Source organism: Oryctolagus cuniculus, chromosome 6, assembly GCF_051225735.1.
Source record: "Oryctolagus cuniculus isolate XC-2025 breed Fujian yellow rabbit chromosome 6, ASM5122573v1, whole genome shotgun sequence".
Lineage (NCBI taxonomy): Eukaryota > Metazoa > Chordata > Mammalia > Lagomorpha > Leporidae > Oryctolagus > Oryctolagus cuniculus.
The window spans coordinates 11160373-11181535 of record NC_142872.1 but is presented as its reverse complement, the minus strand read 5'-3'; the positions used below and the strand labels follow the sequence as shown (position 1 = coordinate 11181535).

General features: G+C 39.4%; 1 long non-coding RNA gene across 2 annotated transcripts in view; it reads right to left on the bottom strand.

The window, feature by feature from the left end:
- Positions 1–21163, bottom strand: part of LOC149126012 (uncharacterized) — a 496014-nt gene that overhangs the window by 164797 nt on the left and 310054 nt on the right. Inside the window, exon 3 of one of the 2 annotated variants that reach the window (XR_016235194.1) lies at positions 371–786. The exons of the other annotated variant lie outside the window; for it this stretch is intronic. This is a non-coding gene — a long non-coding RNA (uncharacterized LOC149126012). Of the gene's footprint in view, positions 1–370; positions 787–21163 lie in introns of those variants that run through there. 2 annotated transcript variants of the gene reach the window in all.

Here is a 21163-nt window from a genome sequence, read left to right as displayed (position 1 = left end):
TACCCCGAGTCCAACTAAGTGCACATGACCACACAAGAGCCTTGTGCTCCCAAAGGGTTCTATTAGTACATGGAGCCCATAAGCAATGGAGATGGACTTGAAAGACTACGACCACTGTTCCTGTACTCAGACATGGTGAGGTTTGTAGGACACTCCCTTGGATCAACTCCTAACTCCCAATTATGGGTCAATTTTGCATTATGAGAGTGAAGTAGTTCATTTTCACAATTCATTCATAAAACATAACCAAGCAAAGAGGCAACTCCAAAAACAAACTGCTCTTAGCAATAAAGTTAATCAATCCATTCTCTCTCCTTTTATGAAAGTTACACAAATAAGAATTTAATATTTTACTTAATACAAAATTCAAATGAAATGTTTGTAAATCCACAGGATTGAAGAGCTCTTTCAAGAGTAGAGGACACATTGTTTCAGGTTTTAAAATTATTTCACTACACAGCAGTGTTATTCATCTTGCTTGTTTCTTCATCAGACTTGAGTGATCAGGCATCCTGTATGCTGCTTTCATTATGTGTTCCTCAACAGTAAGTCAAAGATAGACGTCAAGCTTGAAGGAGAGGTTCATTTACCTCCATGTACTCTGCAGGGAAAGCCTCTAATGATTATGTAAGATGCCATCAGGATTAATTATCAAATGGATGAATGAATTTTAAAATGAGGTTATAATTCATTGACCAGAATCTTGTTCACCATTTTTCAATTAGGCTGGGCCTTCTCCATCTTGGATTAACAATCTTCTTTATACTTAATTGATCTCTTGTCATCCTTGAACAAAAAGTCATTTGTTAGTAGACGAAGCAGTCAAAGTTAAACAAGGAGTCTACTGATTTTGAAGGGCTCTCCCTCATAGAAAATGTAGTATGCAGAAATGGAATACATACAGACACACACATGTACACACATTCACCTGTGAATGCGACATTATATTTGGGATTATGTTAATCAAAGATGATATTCAAAATATGTAGCAACTAGCACAAAGCACGGGCACAAAACATTGGACTGAATACAATGCCTAACCAGAATGAACACAGAATCACCAACTGGCATAGCCATATTGATACATCTTATTAAGTTAGCTTTGAAGAACAGGACTTATTCTCATCATTAATTTACTTTACAATTATAATGCCAATGACAGCGCTCATGCCATAAATTTTAAAGTTATATAATTTTTATTGACATTTTCTGCATACCTGAGAATAGCAACCTGAAATGCTACAGAACAAGGCAGGAATTAAATACTGGGAAGTAAACAAGAGAACTAAGAGTGGTAAAGGGTGAAAAACAGGAATGTGTCTTCCCAACTAAAGAAATTCAAATTGAAATCCTTTTAGAACCACTGGCCAAAAATTGCAACACACTCAGATTCTATCTCAGGTTCAAACTGATGGCCTGGCTCTTTGTAGAGTTCAGAGATCTCTCCCTGCCCTTTTATTGTCATCATTTATTCTATCATTTACCTTTCTGAGTCCCTTTTCTACTTCCATTTATTTATATATGTTCCTGGACCAATACTATATAGCTTCTCCTTTATGATTTTTTATAGCTTAAATATGTACAGTAAAATCATAAAATTCCTAAAAAAACCAACTTGGATTTTCATGGGAATTTTGCTGAATTGACACATTAATTTGGAGTGAATTGAAGTTTTAACAAACAGTGGAATGTCTTTTCCTTTATTCCAGTCATTTTCTTTTTTATTCCAAAATTTTTAATTTATGTAGGGTGAATAAATTTCATGTATTTTATATTTACAGATTTAGGAGCATAGTGATACTTCTGTAGACTTCTATTTGAATACTTTCAAAGAATTAATATTCCTACATGTTAAGGTTTGCTAAGGAAGGTGAAACCTATCTTAAAAATTAGTAGAAAAGTTTTATCTTTATAGGAGCCAGTGAACATTCTTCAGCTGCTATTAACTTCTCCAGTATAACCAACTAATTCTGAAATATGCTGAACTCCCCATGATGAAATGTGTCTTATATCAAGAAAGTGTAATCATTTATAATAAAAAGTAAATAAAAATAGAGGACAAAATGTCCTAATGTTTCTCTTGGACAGTAAAGTGTGAGGGACAATGTTTCTTCACATCATGTGCATGTCTAGCGCAGTGTTTCCCATTCAGTATGTCACCTAGTACAGAATGAAAACGGGGTTTATTCTGTTTGCTTATTTGTTCATTATTTTAATAGGAAGTTTTAATTTTTCTTACTGAATGATGATGAAGTAGAGACAAAAAAAAACTTATTTCCATAAACACCATGATAGATTCTGGAGGGTAACAAAAATCCAGCATTATTACAAAATTATAGATCAATTTATCCTATATTTATAAAGTCCATCTGGAGAAATATTACAAACCATTTATTTACCCACTCAGAAGACATCAAACTCCGTAAGAGCAAAAATTTCCTTGAATGCCTTGAAACCCACGATGCCATGTGGAACTGGCAAACAGTGTTCTCCAGAATTGATAGGTGCCATTCATTCAATATCAAATATGAGGTCCAAAGGGCACCTCAAGAAAGTCCTTTCAACTATGAAATGATTAATTAGCTCAAGAATTTGCAAAAAGTAGGAGAATGAATAAAGACAAAAAGGAGGAAGATGAAGTTAATATAGTGACATCCATGTCTAATCATCTGTTGAGTGATTAGACATGTAGTATAGTCCAGTGAGGACTACAATCCCAAGGTCATTAGACAAATGACAGAAATGAATTGCAGACACCAAGGGGAGATTTCTCTAATGCAATGTCAATTCAGGTCACTAATTTTGTAACAAGAAAATTCACACAACACAGTTTGTGAGGCTTGGCTATTTAATTACAAGCTACATCATAGAGTACTCTACTTATAATTCACATTTTTAAATGCATTTTGGGATAATACCGGTCTCTCACACTATCTGATGACAGTTCATTTCTTGCTGCTGTTGCCACGGATATGTGTGATAGATGATTAAAGACCAGTCTCTCCTTATTTTGACATTTGATGAAGTCTGAAAATATTTCTTAAGAGTGTGCAACATTAATCAGCTTTTTAAATCAGTTGGTTCTCAAGATGATATTACAGTTTTTCTTAGCCTTCCCTTGACTATTAATTTCAAAAGAAAAAAATGCCTTGTAATGAGTAAAGTACATGCTTATTAGTTTCTACCCTTTAATAACCAACCTTTAAATGCCTTGATATAACAGAAACTTTGCATAAATAAAAATCTGTATTAAACACAAAGTTTTAGTTATAAAAATTCAGCATAAACCAGAGAATAAATATATCCATTCCAAAAGTATCCTAAAAATAGATTTAGAAGTTCCATCATGTACCAAATATACAATCATCTTCACAGAAATAAGTATTCAGATTCATTTTACTCATGTACATGAACTCTAGATTTAAAAAGTAAAATATTCACATATATTCTTAATTCTATTACAAGATATCAAGAATATGATTCAGGGACTGGAGCTATGGTGTTTTGGGTAAAGCTGCCGCCTGCAGTGCTAGCATTCCATATGGGTGCTGGTTCAAGTCCCAGCTGCTCCACTTCTGATCCAGCTCTCTGCTATGGCCTGGAAAAGTAGTGGAAGATGGCCCAAGTCCTTGGGTCCCTACACCCACGTGGGAAGACCCAGAGGAAGCTTCTAGTTCTGGCTTCAGATTGGAGCAGCTCTGGCCATTGCAGCCAACTGGGGAGTGAACCAGCAGATGTTTGAGGACCTCCCTCTCTGCCTCTCCTTCTCTTCTCTGTGGTAGCTCTGACTTTTGAATAAATAAGTAAATCTTTAAAAAAAGAAAAAGAATATGATTCTGCCTCTGCCATTAAACTAAAAAAATGATAATTCTTGTAACACCAGTGATTTCACAGACAACTCAATTTCATTTAATCTCTTAAATTTCTGTGGATTAAGTAAAGGATTTCTACAATCTAGAAAAATTCAGATGTTGAAAGCAATTTAACATTCAGGCTCCTATAAAGATAAAACTTTTCTACTAATTTTTAAGATAGATTTCACCTTCCTTAGCAAATCTTAACATGTAGGAATATTAGTTCTTTGAAAGTATTCAAATAGAAGTCTACAGAAGTATCACTATGCTCCTAAATCTGTAAATATAAAATACATGAAATTTATTCACCCTACATAAATTAAAAATTTTGGAATAAAAAAGAAAATGACTGGAATAAAGGAAAAGACATTCCACTGTTTGTTAAAACTTCAATTCACTCCAAATTAATGTGTCAATTCAGCAAAATTCCCATGAAAATCCAAGTTGGTTTTTTTAGGAATTTTATGATTTTACTGTACATATTTAAGCTATAAAAAATCATAAAGGAGAAGCTATATAGTATTGGTCCAGGAACATATATAAATAAATGGAAGTAGAAAAGGGACTCAGAAAGGTAAATGATAGAATAAATGATGACAATAAAAGGGCAGGGAGAGATCTCTGAACTCTACAAAGAATCACAGCCCAGTCTCACAAGAGGCCACTGTACCAGAATAAGCAGAGGTAAATCAGCCATGGAACCCCCATCAGAGTATGAGTCAGTGAAGAGAGAGAGAGAGAAAAGAAAATAGACCAGACATATACAATTCACAGTATTTCTGGAAGCGAGGCTAGCAGAGATCCCAGCAATCAACATCCAAGTGCAGAACTGTTTGCCAATCATTTGGAAGATCCCATGCAAAAAGAAAATGTATCAAAATGTGTTTAATAGTGTTAAAATGTAAAGCTTATTCCTTCCTTTCACAATCTCTCTTCTCTCTCTCTCTCCCTCTCTCTCTCTCTCAACTTGTTATGGTGTTCTTTGCTATGTAATGGTACTGTAAATAAAGTAAAATTTAAATTTATATGTAAATCACTAGTGTAAGCTTCATCACTCATCTTTAGATCATCGAGCCAATACTACATACAAATATAACAGCATTTAATTCATATGGGAAAGTACCAAAACTACATGATTCTTTGTTTATATTTCTATGTGAATATGTATTACATTGTTGCCACAAGAGTGGAAAAGACCACATAAAACTACACAACCATTCCCTATTTCACTTCTTGATGAAGCACATTTATTGATACTCTTTTATTTAAAAGATTTATTTATTTATTTATTTGAAAGTCAGAGTTACACAGAGAGAGAAGGAGAGGCAGGGAGAGAGGTCTTCCATCCACTGCTTCACTCCCCAGTTGGCTGCAACAGTTAGAGCTGCACTGATCAGAAGCCAGGAGCCAGGAGCTTATTCCAGGTCTCCCACACGAGTGCAGAGGCCCAAGGACCCTGGGCCATCTTCTGTTGCTTTCCCAGGCCATGGCAGAGCTGAGTCAGAAGTGGATCAGGTGGGACCCACACAGCATGTCTGCACTGCAGGCGGCGGCTTTGCCTGCTACACCACAGCATCAGCCTCTGCTGAAATCTTCAGCATTGGCTTATTGATGAGGGAGTGAGAAAGGGCTTGGCAGAATAGGAGCGAAGAATTGCACCTTTCCCCTTTTCTTCTCTGTTCTCATTTTCAGACTAAGTGGTTGGCTAAAGTAAGAAAGGACCTGAAAGAGCCTTTTGGTCATTTGTTTTACTGAGCAAAATTCCACTGACATCTCTTCAAAGCAAGTTCTGGTTTAAACAGAAATCATGGCCTTTGGGAACTATCAACTTCCCCACTTTCTCATTTGTAGTTGTAATGTGCTTTCCTTGTCTGCAGAGTCTTACTAAACTTCCATATATCATGAATGTAGAGGTAAAAAGCTGAGATGGCCTCAAGTTTTCTGCACCCTGGTACACATCCCCTGCATAATTCCCTCACTTGAATGTGATAGGCTGTGTGGATGGGATGTGGTATCAGTCCCACAACTACGTTACTATATGTGGCAAAGATATACAGATACCGGGGCCAGTGATATGGTGGGTTCAGCAGCTGCCTGCAGCACCAACATCTCATATGGGTGCTGGTTCAAGCCCTAGCTTCTCCATTTTCAACTCCATGCTAATGTGCCTGGGAAAGCAGCAGAAGATGGCCCAAGTATTTGGGTTCCTGCACCCGCACTGGAGACCCATAAGAGGCTCCTGGTTTCAGATCAACCTAGCTCCAACCACTACAGCCATCTGGGGAGTGAATCAGCAAAAAGAACCCTTCTGTATCTCTCCCTTTCTCTCTCTGTAACTGTCTGCCTTTCAAATAAATAAATAAATCTTTAAAAATAAAAGTATTACAGATATTGCAGATGTAATTACAGTTTGGAATCACTTGACTTGTATCAGTCAAAAGGTTGAATTATCTTACGCAAGCTAGAATAATCAGATGAGCTCTTTAAAAGACGGATTAGAGGTCAGAAACTCTGAGCAAGAGCAGAGACCCTCTCCCTATCTATCTATCTCCCTCCTCCCTCCAGCCCCACTGCTTTAATGCTTTGAAGAAAACTACTTCAAAATCTTCTGCCTGAAGGAAGTGAATTTTGCTGGCAACCTGAGGTAGCTGGAAGCAGTTCCTTCACTCACGAAGCATCAAAATAAAAAGGCAGCCAGCCAACCTGGTGAGTCCTTAAGCAGAGGTTCCATTTAAGCAATACTCAAGTCTCCTGAGTATTGATAGAATAATAAATAGAATAAAAAATGTGACAGAATAAATACATTTTTGTTGTTTTAAACTAAGTGTAATAAATTATTAATATAATACATAAAACTGTGCTATGGGACATAGTGCAGATACATATATTGTGTATATCTCCTTTATTCATAAATATGCCCCATTATCCCAACTGAATTCACTTACAAAATACAGCTACATGGGGCCAGCGCTGTGGCGTGGTAAGCTAAGCTTCCGCCTGAGGCACCAGCATGCCATATGGGTGTTGGTTTGTGTCCCAGCTGCTCTTTTTCTGATCGAGCTCTCTGCTTACAACCCGGGAAAGCACCAGAAGATGGTCCAAGTGCTTGGGCCCCAGCACCTGCATGGTAGATCCACAAGAAGATCCAGGCTCCTGGCTCTGGTTCAGCTCAGCTCCAGCTGTTACAGCCATCTGGGGAGGGAACCAGCAGATGGAAGACTTTTCTGTCTCTCCCTCTCTGTCTATAACTCTACTTCTCAAATAAATAAATAAATAAAATCTTTAAAAAATACAGCTATAAGGGTAAAATTATTAAGAAGCTCAAATTAGCAACAGTAGAGCATTAAACCAAGCATGGCCTTTCTGTTCATGAGGCCACATGATCTGCCCAATCATATATCTAGCTTTGCCCAGTGGACAATGAACACAGACCCAAAAAGATAACTTAAAAAATAGTATCTGCATGACAGAATATTTTGTGCTACATACTGTCCCCTCTCCTCTCCTGATAAAAGCAACAGTGTCTTAGAATAGTAAACAATCAACGTGCAAAATCAGATATAAGACAGTACCCAGCTACAGAGGGGTTTTTGTTTGTTTTAATATTTTTTTTCTTGAGAGGAAGAGAAACAGGCCAAAAGCCCACATCTACTGATTCACTCCCAAAATGAGAGCTGGGAACTCAATCTAGGTCTCCCACATGAATGGCATAATTACTTGAGACATCACTGTATTAGCACGAAGACTGTATTAGATGGACCCAGGAATTGAACCTGCATACCTTTGATATGAACCACAGTATCCTAACCAGTAGCTTAACTATGCATAGGACCATACTGTCCATTCCTTATTAGGGCTATTTAAGTGGCCATATCATATTTGCTTTATACTACACTTTATTCTTAATTACTTACTGATTTCTCTTCCTCAATCCCATTAAAAGAGCCTCAAAAAGAAAAGCAGATCTGTTATGAACGAAACTGCCAAACTGCATTTTCTCTGAAATCCAAGTTGTAGTGTTAATAATGCATTCTGACCCCGTTTCACACATGTCACAGGACTTAAACTGTGTTTTACAAATCCTTTAAAGTTACACTACGCCTTGAAGAGCAAATCCCTTCAACTCACACTCCAGACTTTCATTCAATCATCCTTTTAAGATGTTTTCACCCCTAGAGACTCTGTGTGGATAAAGATCATTAGAAAATATTTCTTGAAAAATTTTAAGTAAGATCATCAATCTAACTTTGTATAATCAACAATTGTTCAATGCCTGAAATAATCAGAAAATCCTATCTTCTTGCTGCTCTGAGGATAGAATTCACACAGAAGTTTTTCTCTCAAAAAACCCTGGCATTTGGAAAAAACATGTGCTAAAATGTAAGCTATTTTATTGTCCTGAGAGAGAGAAAACCACACAGGAAAAGAAATTCTTATGAAAAGGGTGCTTGGGTAGTTTCAGTCCCCAAGTACCTCAAGAATCGTAACTCATGTAAATAAAGTCCCAAATGCTCACCCTCTGCAGCCAGACCAAAGGGGCTCTGTATCCACCCCCAAAGAGAACTCTAATTTCCTGTCTGATATCTCTTGCCTCAAATCTTAGAGTGAAAGTTTATTTTCCTATTTTTCACATTCTTTTCTTCCCTTGGCTCAACTTCCCTTTATGAATACATCTTGATTTCCTGTTCCATTACCAAACTCACAATTCTAATAACTTTACACTAAATTATTTTTTTTCATCCTAGGGCTCTGCCTAATTAATCTCTTTAAAATATCAAAGCTAAATTATTCATCCTAGCAACAAAGTCTCTCTTCAACCTGAGCTCTACCAACTTTTCACTGTGTTTTGCTTTGTGTTGCATGTGCACGTACACACACACACCCCAAAACAAACAAAAAAAATAGCCCAGATGGGATAAACATATTTTTGGAGAGTGATATTTCTGAAGGGAGAATTCAGTCCAATTTCATTTTGTGGATTCAATTAAGCAAGCATGTTTTACTGTCACCTGTTTGATAGGCATATGCTTGACCCTGGAGAGTCAACAGAGGAAGGCATGGCTCTGCCAAGAGGAGTGTTTAAAGGTCTCTTTTGCCTAATCCCGCCTGTATGACTGCAAAGCATGCAGCAATTGCTCAACTGAATTACACACAAATTTCTATGAGAACACAAATGAGAGAAATAGTGGGAGTTAAGATTAGAGTGACTGGGCCGGCATTGTGGCACAGCGGGTTAACGCCCTGGCCGGAAGCACCTGCATCCTATATGGGTGCCGGTTCTAGTCTCGGCTGTTCCTCTTCCAATCAGCTCTCTGCTATGGCCTTGGAAATCAGTAGAAGATGGAACAAGTCCTTGGGACCCTGTACCCACGTGGGAGACCTGGAAGAAGCTCCTAGCTCCTGGCTTTGGATCGGGGCAGCTCCAGCCATTGAGGCCATCTGGGGAGTGAACCAGGAAGACCTCTCTCTCTCTCTGTCTCTACCTCTCTCTGTAACTCTGTCTTTCAAATTAAATAAATCTTAAAAAAAAAAAAAAAAAGATTAGCGTGACTGGACCTAGGAATGCTTTGCAGGAGACACAACAGACAGATCATTTATTAAGCATCTGGATCAGGAAATTAGGACTTCTATTCCTAAATAACATTCAAAGTAAGAAAAAGCGCCTTTCTTCTAGTATAAGCAAGGTGTAGTTTCAATTTAATATTATGGTTACTAAGTTAGAGCAGGCTCAGTGAAGAGGGAAAGTCAGGGACAAGTCTGTATAATGAAGGATTTACAGGACTTTGGGAATGACCAAATGGGAGAGAGGATGAGTGAAGAGGATTAGCTGGATTCAAAGCTCTCCAGGCTGAGTGCTCACAGGAGAGTACAGCATCAGTGGCAAAACAGAGCAAGAGAGGAAGGTGGGGGGGCGCGTGTGGTATCACAATGCCTCTTCTAGAAGCCCGCATTTCAGGTTGGGGTCTCAAACATACTTCTGAGGAGGACATATGAGAACATTAAGGAAGAGGTACAAAAGAAGAGCAGAAAGCCATGAGCATAATTTGGGAATTAAGCCACTTGAAGTCAGCAGAGTGTGGTGAAATCCAGTTTAGAAAATGAAGGGGAACAACCCGAACATTCAGAGGAAGAGCATGTAATCCAAGCCTGTCCATCTTACCAGGTGTTGCTTTAAATAAAGATGAAGAGTTGCCCTCTGTGCCAGAAAATTTCCTCCCACAGCATTTCTTTGACCACTGTTAGTGGTCTGTGGAAATGGGGGTGAGTTTTTTAATTTTCTTCTCAAAATATGAAGCAGGGAATCTTTACAGTATGCACAGGTTATATTTTAATTGTGAAATAAGAACAGGAAAGAAAATTGGTACAATAGACCATAATTATGTTACATTTTACAGAGGAAAATACAAACACATGGCTTCCCTCCAGCTGAGTTCACTGCTTTGCTCTCAATGGCCACACCTGGGTAAGCTGCCACCAACAAGCCTTCTACTTCAAAACTACCAAACTAAAAGAGCAGATGAGGCTCCACATAAACAAACACTGGCCTGCATTTAAAGGCAATGGGTTTTAGATTTTGAGTCCTGAAAAAGGTCTCTTTCTTATATTAGTATTGAAAGTGCCCAGCAAGAGTTCTTAAATCTAAACCCTAAACTGCACACTCCTACTGATCCTCATTATTTCCCATTTTGTAAGTCATCTCTGAGGCAGGGTCTTCAACTCCAAAGGCCACAAAGGATGTTGACCACCACCAGCCTACACATATATAGTTCAAATAAAATTACGTCAAACAACTGAATTAGACCAACCTACAAATAAAAACTTCATGAGGACTTTTCTTCTTAAAGGGGAAGCCATAGGATTTAGTGTCACACCATTATGCAAATTCTAATTCTGCATCTTAATTGCTCTGTGACCTTAACAATGATTGATTTCAATTTCCACAAACAAGAAATGGATGGTATAGCACTTATATTCTTACTGGGAAGGTTTCATAAGATGGAATAGAAAAACAGCCTAGAACAGAGCTTGGTACTTGTTTGCAACGTGTAACCGATGAGATTAGTTTTAAAGCATAACATTAATTTTGTTTGACCTCCTTTCTCTGCCACAATTTTATCGACTTGTATTAACAAGAAAACAGCATTTTTAAAACCTGGCATTTTCAAGATTCCACATGATTAACACAATTTCCAGCGAACTCTATTGCTAATTTCTCTAGCCTTAATGACCATCTATGATTAATGCTCTCCTAGCTAGTAATAAATGTGATAATGTTATGAGTTTTGCAATGAAGCATTATAAGTAGAACCAAAGGAGATGATTTATGCAAAGATAGGTAGGACAGTACACACTTGACCCTCACTTAAGGGATTTAAAATAATTTATGATAGGACTATTTAGGAGACAAAAATGCACCATGAATAGAAAAAGGGACTATACTTTTAAAAGGTATGCAGAATCTCGGGGCCGGCGCCATGGTCACTTGGTTAATCCTCCACCTGCAGTACCAGCATCCCATATGGGCGCCAGTTCTAGTCCTAGTTGCTCCTCTTCCAGTCCAGATCTCTGCTGTGGCTTGCGAAGGCAGTAGAGGATGGCCCAAGTGCTTGGGCCCCTGCATCCACATGGGAGACCAGGAGGAAGCACCTGGCTCCTGGCTTTGGATCGGCATAGCTCCAGCCGTCGCGGCCATTTGGGGGGTGAACCAACGGAAGGAAGACCTTTCTCTTTCTCTCTCTCTCACTGTCTGTAACTCTATCTGTCAAATAATTTTTTTTTAAAAAGGTATGCAGAATCTTAATTAGGAAATACAGTATATTCATTAACAATGTGTTTTTTGTTTTTTGTTTTTTTTTACCCAGATGAACTTCCAGGGTGTCACTGAAGTTCTATATGCCTCAAGTTTTTGTCTGTTTTTTTAAATGTATTTCTTTATTTTTTTTTTAATTTATTTGAAAGACAAAGAGAAACAGCCAAAGACAGAAAGAGATCTTGCATTTGCTGATTCACTCCCCAATTTCCTGCAACTGTCAGGGCTAGGATAAGCTGAAGCCAGGAGTCAGGAACTCAATCCAGGTCCCTCATAAGGACCCAGATACTTGAACATATTGCATATTAGCAGGAACCTGGAATTAGACGTGTAACAGCCAAGACTCAAACCAAGGCGTGTGGCATCCCAAGCAGTGTCTTAACCTGGGTCAAAAGCTTGCCTCTGTTAAATGTTAATTGCAATATTACCTCGTAGAGTTTTATAGATTAAGTTATTAATATATCAGCTATATAACTGTCAAATGCAGTTATTTCAGAAAGTGGTTATTGTCACTATTCTTTCTTCAATTTATAGGGGCCTAGGAATAAACAGAAAATGAATTCAGCTGAGGGTATGAAAGAACTTAATGTTGGGACTATTTTCAGAGGCGTTCGGAATACTAAGCAATATTGAGGAACCAGAGAGTGCCAACATTATCACAGCTGGGTCTTGTAGAGGAAAGCAAGAGTGCACAGTGTTACCATAACTGGATGCCATAAAGGAACACAGAAGTACAGTACAGGGAGGAAAGGGGAGAAACAGCTCTATTTCCAGCTCACCAAACCCAACAGGAAGCCAGAGGGCCAGGCGCTGTGCAGCCAAGGTGCTGCAGTCGGTGAGACTCAACCCCTCAGGGCTCCAACTAGGCAGAGAAGATCAGAAAATATTTCTAGGGGACAGAGGATTAAACATGGGCGATCCAGAGCAGGCCATCATTGAATGATTGAATCAAACCCCTTCTTCCTCATAGTCTTAGCCCAGAGCCCTCATTTGCTCACTGCATACCTTCCTCAGTCCCACATACATGCCAAATATGTTTTTTTATTTTTATTTTTAGGAAACATACCCTGCATGATAACTGAGCCACATCTTATATATTCTGGCTTTTTAATCAGTGAGGTGTAATAAGCCTTTATTTTGAGATACTTCTATTTTTATTTTACTATTTCAATCATAGACAAAAGGAAAAAAAAATCTTAATTAAAAAAATGCCATAAGCAGGGCTGGCACTGTGGCATAGTGGGTAAAGCCGTTGCCTGCAGTGCTGGCATCCCATATGGGTGCCGGTTCCAGACCCGGCTGTTCCACTTCTGATCCAGCTCTCTATATGGCCTGAGAAAGCAGAATATGGCCCAAGCCCCTGGGCCCCTGCACCCACGTGGGAGACCTGGAAGAAGCTCCTGGCTCCTGGCTCCTGGCTCCAGCACATCTCCAACCATTGCAGCCATCTGGAGAGTGAACTAGCAGATGGAAGACTCTCTCTGCCTCTCCTTCTCTCTCTGTGTAACTCTGACTTTCAAATAAATAAATAAATAAATCTTTTTTAAAAAATGCCATAAGCCTGGTAAATATAAGCTGTCAAATTGTTCATGCTAAGGACAGAGGTGTCAAAACTTAATGAGCATTTTAACACTAGCAAACAGAACAAAGGCTCCCCTTGGTTTTGCTCACTTGCTGTCCTCTCCTGTAGAGGGCGATTCGCACAGCAGGTTCAGCTGCTGCTTCCAACACTGGCATCCCATATCAGAGTTCCAGCTTGAATCCCATTACTCTCTTCTGATACAGCTTCCTCCTAATGCACCTGGGAAGCCACAGGATGATAGCCCAAGGGCTTGGGCCCCTGCCACCCATGTGGGAGACCCAGCTGCAGTTCAGGCTTCTGGTTTCAGCATGGTCCACAGCCCCAGCTGCTGTGCCCACTTGGAGTGATGCAGCAAATGCAAAGTATCTCTGCCTTCCCTCTTTCTCTGTTGTTCTACCTTTCATAAATAAATGAATCTTTAAATTCAAAAAAATAAGATGCACTATTAGCCAAAGTGCTTACATTCTATGTACCAAAAGCCTGAATTGGTGTCAGTGATCTGAATGAACTGGCACCAATTTTTGTTTCATGTGTCCATATTTATTATAATTACAAAAAGTCACTTTAAAAGATACCAAATCCATAAAGGTGCTTCAAAAATTGAATGAAGAAAAAATTTTTGGTACAAAAAACATTTGAAACCTATGCATAGTTTTCTTCATAATACACATTTTCCATGAACAAATATAATTAGAAAGAAAAATATTGTGTGATTTTTTTCTATATGCTTATCAATAACCTCTCAGATTAGGTATAGAGGGGGAAACTGTGAAAGATTCTGAAATAAACCTAAAAGATGTTTGGGATTCCTCAGTGGAAAACTAGACATTTTCCTAGTTATCACATTCTGCACCTTGGCGATCTGTACCTTTCAGTGACTTTGAATACTATGCAACTTTGTAACTTTTACACAACTGACTGCAATGGAAATGAGTCATGATTTAAGACAGGTAAATAGATTGTTCCTGTACAGGCACAACTGACCTGCCTTCCATCTGTAGGAAAAAAGCCAATATTGTATATTTATAAATTCATTTCTGTATTGTTGGTTACCTGTACCTATGTAGTATTCTGAATTTTCCTTTGAACTTGCTGTATCACTTTTTCTGCTTTCCTTAATGACTAACAGGCAAATATAATTGTTGACACATGTGCATTTTATATTTGTGCAACATTCAGGATTTGGCACAGTGAGTTAAGCTACCTCCTGCAATGCTGGCATCCCATTTGAACTCTGGTTTGAGTCCTTGCTGCTCAACTTCTGATTCAGCTCCCTACTAACATGTGTGGGAAAGCAGTGGAAGATGGCCCAAGAGCTTGGATCCCTGCTACCCATGCGGGAGACGTGGATGGAGTGCTTGGCTATTGGTTTCAGCCTGGCCCAGCCATGGCCTTTATGGCTAGTAAGAGAATGAACCAGTAGTTTTAAGGACCTTGCTCTTTCTCTGTAGCTCTACCTTTCAAATAAATAAGGAATTTTTTATAAAAAATAAAAGTCATGATTTCACCTTTCTAAAAAAAATGAACTATTCTTTTATGAGTACTATTATTGGCTCCAATTTTACAGATGAAGAAAGTAAGGCTCAAAAAATTAGATAAATAGTCTACTGTGGCTAAAAATGTGAACTTATGACTGTTGAACTCAAAGTACACACATTTCCAATACACTAGAATTTTATTAATTAACAAAATAACATGGAATTTGTATGCTGGAGCATTTCAGAACATTGGATCATATGTAGCATGAAAACTCAACCAAGTAAGAGCTACTACTGATTAGAAAATTAGCGACTAGAATTGCTAATTACATTTCAATATAGCTGTTTTGTGGTAATAAAAATAATAATCACCCAATGAAGCATGAACAAGGTAGCATTATGCAAATCCAGTCATCAAACATATGGTGATTCATTTCCATTACAATTTTAATAAGTCTCAGTTCTTTCTATCCTCTCTCCACTGGTTCCCTGAATTATCAGAAATACTGGCTGATTAAATGCATAAAAAATCAGAGCAGAAAGAGGAAGAGTAGTGGCCTTCAGCATATAATAAACTAGAAGAACCTATGTAAGGACTCGGGAATTCTGTTTTGCAATTCTGTGGCACTGGGAAAATTATTGAGTCAGGTTCTTTATATACAACATGGAGATAAGAGCACCTAAAACTAAGCTATCAGGATAAAATAAGGTAGCTACTATAAACCCCTGCCCCAGGAGGAAGTTTTCAATCCAGTTTTAATCCCCTTGCTCAAACCCAGCCTACCCAGATCATTCCATAATTCACAAAACAAAATGAAGTGATACATGAGAACTGAGAATACACTTAACTAGTAAGTAGTATCAGAGATCAAATAATGCACTTAGATGTCCAACTTATTTTTTCATCTGTAAGATATGAATTATCATTGACACATTTACCAAACAGTGATTTCCAGAACACATTACGCATGTAATGAAAGTTATGTTTACCTTTTTAAAAAGTAAGACAAGCAAATGACACATGACTCAAAATTTTGATCTTCCTTATCCAATAGTAACTGAGAGAAAGATTCATGACAATTACACTGTTACATCCTGGAGGGACAAAGTCTGTTAGGGTTGTATCCCTGCCCACTGCTAAAGTGACAAGCTAATATATAGCCTTAAAAACACTTAACACCATGCAATACTCTATACTTCTTCATTCAGTAACAGAGTTTTGTGGAGGATAGGAGGATTTTTTTTTAAGATTTTTATTTACTTACTTGACAGGTAGAGTCACAGACAAGGAGAGGGAAAGACAGAGATAGACAAAGAGAGGTCTTCCTTACACTGGCTCACTCCCCAAATGGCTGCAATGGCCGGAGCTGGCCTGATCCAAAGCTAGCAGCCAGGAGCTTCTTGTGGGTCTCTCCTGTGGGTACAGGGGCCCAAGCATCTTCTATTGGGCCATCTTCTATTGCTTTCCCAGGCCATAATAAAGAGCGGGATCGGAAGAGGAGCACCCAGGACAAGAACCAGCGCCACAGGGGATGCAGGCACCACAGTTGGAGGCTTAGCCCGCTAGGCCTCAGCACTGACACTGGATGTTTCCTTTACACCAGATTCCTAATTTAATTCATGAGCTTAAATGGTATAACATTACAAAGATCAATTCTTATTTTCCTAGCTTGTTATATTTTTTCCTCAGTGACTTCTCTAATTTTTCTTTTCCTTGGCTCATCCAGAACTCTTAACTTATGAATCCTCTGAATTAAATACATATGGAAACAAACATTCATAAAAGAAACTTAAACCTTTTGCAAAGAAACCAAAATTATATTTATATTCTATATAATATACAAGGGATCTTCAAACAGCTCATGAAACAAAACCTCTTAAGAAAAATTTTGTATGGATGCAAATTTTTTTGCACCAAAACAAATATTTCTAATTCTATTTTCAGTCCTCTGGTACAAGATAAATATAAAATAGGAAATAAAAAAGTATGTTTGAATGGCCAACTGATAAATTGCTGACAATATGTATAACTGTAAGTAACTACCATAGAGTTTTCCATCCTGTAGAGTGTAAAAGAATCTCCTTAAGGAGAACACATAAGGAAAGTGTAGATAATCCATTCTCTGGATTTATCCCAAATGATAATAGGTTGAAAAATCATTTTAGACACAGGTTCTACTTCAGGTTTCCTGCAGTTCAACCAAATTTGAACACTAAGCCATGTGAGTCACACCTGTATGTGCAGACTGCACAGCCCTTGTCCATCTGTGTCAATCTTGTCAGGCATTCCTGATCACCTAGACCGGCAACAGTCCCATCACCACTAAATGACAGGGACCAACCCTCTTTGGCACCTTTTTCTCAATCACTGAAATATCAGAGTAAGTTCACACGGGCACTTAATCTGACAGCAGTTAAGGCCACAGTGGTTACGAGGGAATCAGTCAGTTCACATCAAAATATTACTATCATCAAACTCTGTTATGCCTAGGCTTATTTAGACATAGAGTCAAAACTTTATTCAGAAATAATTGAGACTGGAGTTAAATAAGAGAATTCCTGTTTGGTTTAAACCTTTCAAAAATACCTTTAAACTACTGTGTATTGTTACTTTTGATCAAAAGGTGTGTCAATGAGTAACTTAATAATATATGTTTTTTCCCTTTTGGAGTCCTTCTTCAACCTCTACGGGGTTAACACTATTATACTGAAGCCCAGTTCTGGTACTAGCTACCCAAACTAGCGTTGACCCCACAAGTTAAGCACTCAGTCTTTCCAAAAAATTCTCCCATGTTAGATGCTAGCAACAATTTTTAACTGATATCCAAGCCATTCATACTACTGGCTGGCTGTAATTTAAGGTTTTCAAGAGTACCCGCACATTCAACTTTTTGCCACAATGGCTCATAGTACTCAGAAAACCACTACATGTTCTTTTAGTGACAGTTTTGTTAAAACAGAAACACCCCAGGAGCAGCCAGAGGAGGAGAGACATAGAACAAAGTCTGGGAGCATCCTAAACACAGAACTTCCATGCCTCAACCCAAGATACCAGGGCATTTCCTTCTGGCACATCAATGGGTTCACCAATCAGGAAACTCCACTGGGTTTTTATTGGGGTTTCATTCCATCTTTGTCCACATGATTAAAATCAATATCCAATACCCCCACACACACCATACCCAGAGGCTGGGCTGGCTTAAAGTCCTAACCATCTAACCACACTATTGCCTTATGGCCAGCTTCCATCCTGAAGTTATCTAGGGACCCAATATGAGTAACCTTACTAGCATAAACACATATGATAAAGGAGCTCATAAATAACAAACTCTCATGGCTCAAAGAAATCCAAAGGATTTAAAATCTCTCACTCTGATTTAGTGACAACATACAATTCTTTATAATACAACGGGGACAATACTACATATACTGTAATACCAAATGAGACGAGGTAAGGTCTGACCGTAAAGTCAATGATGAAATGCTGTATTATGAATTATAAGAGATTTATCTCTTCTACACCAAAACCACAGATGGGCTTCAGTACTTCATAAAACCATCAGCTCTCTCTGTTTTGCTGGTTTGGGAAAATCATGGAATTTCATTCTGAAAACTGAACCACTCCAGGCTCACTGACATCATGCACATAGAATCACATAACCTACAATGTTCTGCACTTTTGTTCTGTTCTTAGGATATTTCATAGGGTAAAAGATTACCAATCATTAGCAAAAAGGGCTTTCTCCCTACTCATTGATAGGCTTAGATGGCACCATTCTCTTAGTACATCCAATTTCAAACAACTAACACTCTGCAGTAAATTCCTCTAAGAGATCAATGTATCTGTGAAATCTATAAAAGAAAGTTGTCAAGTCATCTGATATCTAACTCAACCTCTGGATGGACAGGCTACTGACTCTAATTAGCTTCGAATTCTTTCAATACCTGTTATGGAGCTATGTTCCAAGAAAGGTTTACCCAGTACAGCCCCTCCAATTTAAAATACTGGAGTTGGAATCAACAGACCTAAAAGCTAAACCTCAGCTACATCACTCACTTTCCTTTTTTTTCTTTTTTCTTTTTTACAGGCAGAGTGGACAGTGAGAGAGAGACAGAGAGAAAGGTCTTCCTTTTCCGTTGGTTCACCCCACAATGGCCGCTGCAGCCAGTGCACTGTGCTGATTCGAAGCCAGGAGCCAGGTGCCTCTTCCATGCTGGTGCGGGGCCCAGGGACTTCAGCAATCCTTCACTGCACTCCTGGGCCACAGCAGAGAGCTGAACTGGAAGAGGAGCAACCGGGATAGAATCCGGCACCCCGACCGGGACTAGAACCTGGTGCACCAGTGCTGCAGGAGGAGGATTAGCTTATTGAGCCGTGCAGCACTGGCCCATCACTTACTTTCAAATTAGCATCTCTATACCCAAGATTTGTTACACAAGAACAATGCAAACCTTATAACCATACAGTGATGATAAAACATAGTAACACATGCATCATTTTAATGCATGATAGAACATGAAGTTATTAATATAGACATAATCCTGAATTATGCTCTGAAGTCATCATACACAATAAAACAGGATTCACTCCTCTCTCGCTCTCTGTGGGGAGCAACCCGGACTGGACTGAGTTACTGGAATTAAGACTTATTCTATGCATCTGCTCTCCCACAATATGGTGCTGGGAGAGGAGAAAACAGCTTCTACGCAGCTGCCTCTTGCCAACTTGAGTGATGACCTCCAGGAGCTGATCCTGCTCCTGATTGGAGGAGAGCAGCGTACTCGGCATGTGGGCAGCCGAGTTGGGATTGGCGGAGGAGGACTATAAAGGAGGAGAGAGACGGCATGCACCAGGAACATCTAAGGGGAACATCTAGCTGAAGGAACACCTGTGCAGCCCCCGAGAGAGCCGGCCGGCGGTGTGCCGCTCCCCTGCGGAAGTGGGGAAAGTGGCCAGGGGGAACCGCCCTTCCACGGAGGTGGAAGGGACAGTAGCCAACCCGGGAAGAACCAGCAGCAAACCCGGGGAGGGCCGAGCAGACGAAAGAACAGCGCAGGGTCCTGTGTCGTTCCTCCACGAAGAGGGGGAGCGACAGCTCTCATTCACACACACACACACACACACACACACACACACATAGTAATCTTCTCTCTTTGGTTCTAATAAAAGGCCAATTAAAAATGTATTGTAGTGGGGCTGGTGCCATGGCACAGTCGGTTAATCCTCCGCCTGTGGCACCGGCATCCCATATGGGTGCTGGTTCTAATCCCAGCTGCTCCTCTTCCAATTCAGCTCTTTGCTATGGCCTGGGAAAGCAGTAGAAGATGGCCCAAATGTTTTGGCCCCTGTACCCACATGGAATACAGGAAAGAAGCAGCTGGCTCCTGGCTTTGGATCAGTGCAGCTCCAGCCATTGCGACCATTTGGGGAGTGAGCCAATGGAAGGAAGATCTTTCTGTCTCTCCCTTTCTCTGTCTATAACTCTACGTCTCAAAAAATTAAAATTAAAAAAAAATCTATTGTAGTTACACTCTTGACAAGGTAGGTAGGGATATATAATACATCTGAAAATATGTCAAAAGTCTTGCAAAATTAATTCAAATGCTATATTTCAACCCTACCCATAACCTCTTCAGGTTATCTTCCTATAAAGAGGGACAGAACTCCATGATAAGGCACATACTTCCATTTATATCCTAAAAATGTCAAATTTGTCCCTCTATACTTTTTTTAAAGATTTATTTTTATTTATTTAAAAGAAAGACCAGGATAAGTACCTGGCTCCTGCCATCGGATCAGAGCGGTGCACCGGCCGCAGCGCACTGGCCGCGGCGGCCATTGGAGGGTGAACCAACGGCAAAGGAAGACCTTTCTCTCTGTCTCTCTCTCTCTCTCACTGTCCACTCTGCCTGTCAAAAAAAAAAGAAAGAAAAAAAGAAAGAGCTACAGAGAGAGGTCAAGACAGGGAGAGAAAGGTCCTCCATCCACAGGTTCACTCCCCAGATGGCTGCAATGGCTGGAGCTGCACCAATTCAAAGCCAGGAGCCAGGAGCTTCTTCCAGGTCTCCCATAAGGGTGCAGGGGCCCAAGCACCTGGGCCATCTTCCACTATTTTCCCAGGCCATGCCAGAGAGCTGGATAGGAAGAGGAGCAGCCGAGACTAGAACTGGCGCTCATAAGGGATGCTGGCACTTCAGGCCAGGGCTTTAACTTTCTATGCTACAGCATCAGCCCTCCTCCTATACTTTTGATAGATAAAGATACTCAAATTACCAAATACCTGTAGTTAAGAGCATCCTATAAAAATGCCCTGAAATGATAGCCATGTGGGTTCAATCCAAGCCCATATAAAACAATTAACATGAATGCTGGAGAGTCAGTCGGTATGCTTTTCCTCTTCTTTACCTCGTGCCGCCCCCCTCAAGATCTCTCCTGAGT